This window comes from Magnolia sinica, chromosome 11 (assembly GCF_029962835.1).
Source record: "Magnolia sinica isolate HGM2019 chromosome 11, MsV1, whole genome shotgun sequence".
In the NCBI taxonomy this organism is placed as follows: domain Eukaryota; kingdom Viridiplantae; phylum Streptophyta; class Magnoliopsida; order Magnoliales; family Magnoliaceae; genus Magnolia; species Magnolia sinica.
In genome coordinates, this window is record NC_080583.1 from 56258068 (window position 1) to 56262874 (window position 4807).

Below are 4807 nucleotides of genomic sequence, written 5' to 3' on the forward strand. Positions count from 1 at the left end.
GAGCTGGCTGGGGAGGTGCCTGTCCTCTCGAAGGGCTAGTGGTGCTGCTGCCTCTGCGGCGGCCTATCTGCCGCTGCTGAGGTCTCGCGGCCGAGGTGGCCGTGGTCGCCGTGCCGACCGAGGTCGCCGTGTCTTGGTAGCTCGTGGTGCTCTCGACGGATGTAGGTGAGGCTGCCTGTGATCCTCTCGGCTGCTGAGATGAGGGCGAGGGCACTCGGACAAGCGATGCCCTGTCCCACCACATCCAAAACAAGTCCTCGCAAACGGCGCTGGGGTGGCGCTTGGGCCGCTGGTGCTCTAGCGGTGGGTGGCTCTGTACCTCTGTGGTCGTCGCTGCTGCTGGGAGCTACTGGAGGGGGTCTGCCTCTTCTGACCCCTCCTCTGATCTCTGTCGGCCTGCGCGCCAGCCCACTCTATCTCGTAGATCTGAGCCCTCCGTACTACAGCCTGAAAGGTCGGAAGCTCGTGCCCAATCACACGGCCTCGAAGACCGTAACGTAAGCCGCTCTCGAAACGGCGGGCCTTCTGCCCCTCATCATCAACCATATATGGCGCAAACCTCGATAGCGCCACGAAACGAGCCACGTACTGTGCCATGGTCATGTCCCCCTGTATTAGAGTCTCGAACTCCAGTGCCCTCTGACGTCGAATATGGTCAGGGAAATACTGCTCCTCGAATCGATCTATAAAATCATCCCATGTCCAGACGTAATCAGGTCCTGCGACGTGGGTAACGGAGGTCCACCAGTGCTCAGCCTCGCCCTGGAAAAGAAACACTGCCAACCGGACTCGCTGCTCGGTCGTGCATGATATGGTATCAAAAATCTTCTCCACATCGGAGCGCCATCTCTCGACTGCAGTCGTCGCCATGGAATCGTGGAGGATCAAACTGTCGAAACTCTCGAAGTAGGGCACTCGCGCGCTCTTGCTCTGCCTGGGCCGGTGAAACAACCGAGTGTCTGCTCGCCTGAGTGCGGCCGTCACGGCTGCGGCATCTGCTGCGAGAAGCACTCACGGATACGGTCGGATCCGCTAGTATCTCGGTGGAGGAGCGACATCCTCAGGCTGGGCCGTAGGAATCTCTGGTGGTGGAGCGGGGTCGTAGGTGGTAATGCGGGAGCCGCAGGTGGTGGAGCGAGTCTCAGGGGGTGGTGCGGGAGTCGATCGGGTCACTCTCCTACGCGCCATGTCCTACAGGAAAGAGCGAAGGTGCCTATCAACTTAAAGGCTCACGAAGGCACGCATGTTAAGGGTCGCTAGGCTATCCGAACTTAGGACTTAATCATTCATGGCAGACATGTAATGTTGTTCTTGGTTATTCCCGAGTTATGCTCTGATACCAACTTCTGTCACGCCCCGAACTCGGAAACCGGGCTCACAAAATTCCCGATCGCCGAATCCGGCGCCGACAGCCTCCGTAGAACCCCATTTTCGGATCCCGGCACCCATTCACCAGGTTCCGATCCTGGGATACTACAAGGAGGATTTCAAATCATCAGTCTGATTCATAATGAGCATAACACAAGCATAACCCACAACTAATAACCACAAGAACACCACCACAAAATCCACTATGATCAAAAACTTTTTAGTACAATGCGACAAAAGGGAAAAATACAATGTAACAAAAGAAGCAAACTCCAGAAGCTCAGCTGCACGCTCCAACTACAGCGAGACTATGGCTGCGACTGCGTCCTGGCGTCACCTGCACGCATCAATCGTGCATAAGCTTATGGAAAGCTTAGAGGGTGGTGTCAGTGTGTGCGCAATATAAGCGTGCTCAAAATGCAAGGTCGAGTGATGCGGAATCATGGTGATGAGTACATGAATGCAAATTGCCGTACCAAGGCTATGCGGTGCAAGATATGAATGCTATTGGCCATACACGGCCATGCGATGCAAGATGCAACTCAAGCATACCAAACCTCAACATGTATCAGTATAGTTCTCATTCTGGATAATCACCGGGGTTCAATACACTTCAAATGGCACTGTCGCTCTCCTAGCCGCACAGTCCAAGTGAGCGTAAGAAACCTCACTATCCGCCTGGCCAATAGTCTGCCAATACCTATCCGGCACGTCGATAGCGGACCCATTCACGAGCTGGTCAAACTCAGCCTAGTATTGCCCCCTACCCTCGGGCGAGTAAGGCCACACTCCTTTCCAACCGACCACGACACAGTGGGAGACGTGGCCTCCTGGTATTTGGCCCTCATGCGCTCGTATATCCACTCGGTCTCGACGTTGGAGTCATCCTCTGGTACCATCGGGTTTAGAGATTTTCACCCAGGGACGTCTATGGCGCCCATATGCTAGAACCAAACATTTTCGGTATCCAACCCAGCCATCCATGATGTGTCTATGGAGGCTATGGCCCTGATGTCGCTAGGGCATACAGTAACTACAATCACACAAATGCAAGTGCATGAGTCACATTATCAGTCATGCAAGTATGTACCATGCACTTATATGAGGCAACTCCGCCTATCAGGAGCCCATAAACAACTATCCAAAGGTGTATGCTATGATCAGTCATCACATCATGCATACATATGATGCGAATGATCATGAATCATGGATCTATACTAAACATGTATAAAGAGATGAGCTCTAGGTATAATGGAGATGGCCCTATACGGCCTACTTACCATAATTATGGGCCTATCAGTGGGCCTTAGGGAGAGTTATAATGCGGACATTTAACCAACATTATCGATTCAATGTGGACATCAAACCAACATTGCTCCCAAGGAATGGCCTTCCATAAATCACACATTGTAATGGGCCTTTTATACATCTAATTGGGCCTTGACCCAAGGACCCAAGTACATCAAATGGGCTACATAACATGAGCCCCATATCTATATCAAGGTGGGCCTTAATGGGCCTCATAATGTGGGCCTAATACAATTCAAGGTGGGCCTCAACAAGGACCACTAATGCATGAAGATGGGCCTCCATAATGGGCCTTAAATTATCTTCAAAACAGTTGAAACAGTTGGATGAAACACATACATTATGATGGAGCCCACACTAATAGAGGGTGCGGTTTACAATACGTACCTAAATGGGGCCCACCAAAATGCTCATTTTCTACCCAGCTTAAGGCCCAATATAACGTTTATTTCCCACCCAACTTAAGGTCCAACATAATATTTATTTTTCACCCAAATTAAGGCCCAACATAATGTTTATTTTCATCCAGTCCATTCATAAAGTCACGTGGGCCTGGATAGGGCCCACTGTATTGTTTATTTTCCACACACCCCGTTGATAGGGTGGTGTGGACCAAAGGCCCACCGATGTTGTTTATTTCCATCCTAACCCGTGGATGGGTTCACGTAGGCAGGGAGCCCACCGTGGCGATATTTGGCGTCCACCCTGTCATAAGGTCATTGGACCTTGGGTAAGGCCCACTGAAATGTTCATTTGAAATCCAACTTATTCATAAGGTCACACGGGCCAGGGAGGAGGGTAAACAACAATTTTCAGCTTGATCTGAAACTTCTGTGGACCCAGAAAGGGTTTCAATGGTAGAGTTCAATTCTTTTCTTGTGAGGTGGGCCGCCCGAGCGCTTGACCTGATTTTTGAGGGGGTCCACGTCAGATAGTGGCCCACCAAATGGGCGGTGTGGATACAAAATATACATCATGGTGGGGCCCACGGATGGAGCCGTGGGTCCCTGCCTCTTGGCCGCCCGCCCGCCAGCCGCAGGCGCTGCCTGCACGTCCTGCAGCAGCAACGTCAGCGCTGGTTCTCTCTCTTTCTTTTCTTTTTTTTTGTTTTTCCACGGTTTTTAGTAGATGGGGCCCGCATCGACAAGATCCAATCCGGCCATGGGTCCCTGTGGCTCGATACAGACCTATAGAGTCCAAATTTAGGCTGTTTTTTATATACAGGAACATAATGGAGTAAATCGAAGGTAGGATCGCTATTCCCTATGGTATGGCCCGTTTGATTTTCAGATTGGTCCCAAATTTTGTCTCAACGGGTAAAATAATCTGGGACCCCCAGCCCGTCCGCCCGTCGATGGCCAGCGCAGGCAGCGCCTGCACGAGCGCTGGCAGCAGTGGCAGCAGCACTGCTGCTTTTAAATTTTTTGAATAAAAGGGGTTTTGTTGCGGTTTTTCCTAGGTGGGGCCCGCTTTAGTAAGATCCACTCCATTCATTGGTCTCTGTGGCTTGATACCAACCCATAGAGTCCAATATTGAGCCTTTTTCAGATGTACAGGAGCATCAGGGAGCAAATCAAAGGTAGGGACACTGTTTCCTATGGTACGGCCCGCCAGAACATGGGATCAACTTCATTTTTCGGCTCAACGCCTAAAATGAGTTGAGGAACAACATGGACGGCTCGGATCTTACATATACATCAAGGTGGGGCCTGCATGAGTGGCCCATCTCTCTCTTTTATTTATTACATATATATATATATATTTTTTTAAGTGCTGCTTGTAACGTCCAGCGTCCAGGGACGCTGGACGATTTACAAATTCAAATCATTGTGGTGGGTCCCACGTAGACATGGCCCACCACTGCTTATAATATATCTTATAGTATATATATAAAATACATATTATATTATATATGCTATATGTATATTATATAAAATATACACATATAAATATATACATATATATATATATATATATATATATATATATATATATTGATGTATTGGACCCATCCAAACAGGGTGTTGTGGATCATCACTTGTAATAGAGTGGGCCACACCGTCTGATGTAGATGGACGGAGTAGATGTAACACATATTGGTGGGATCCACATCATTACAAAGAAAGAAAGA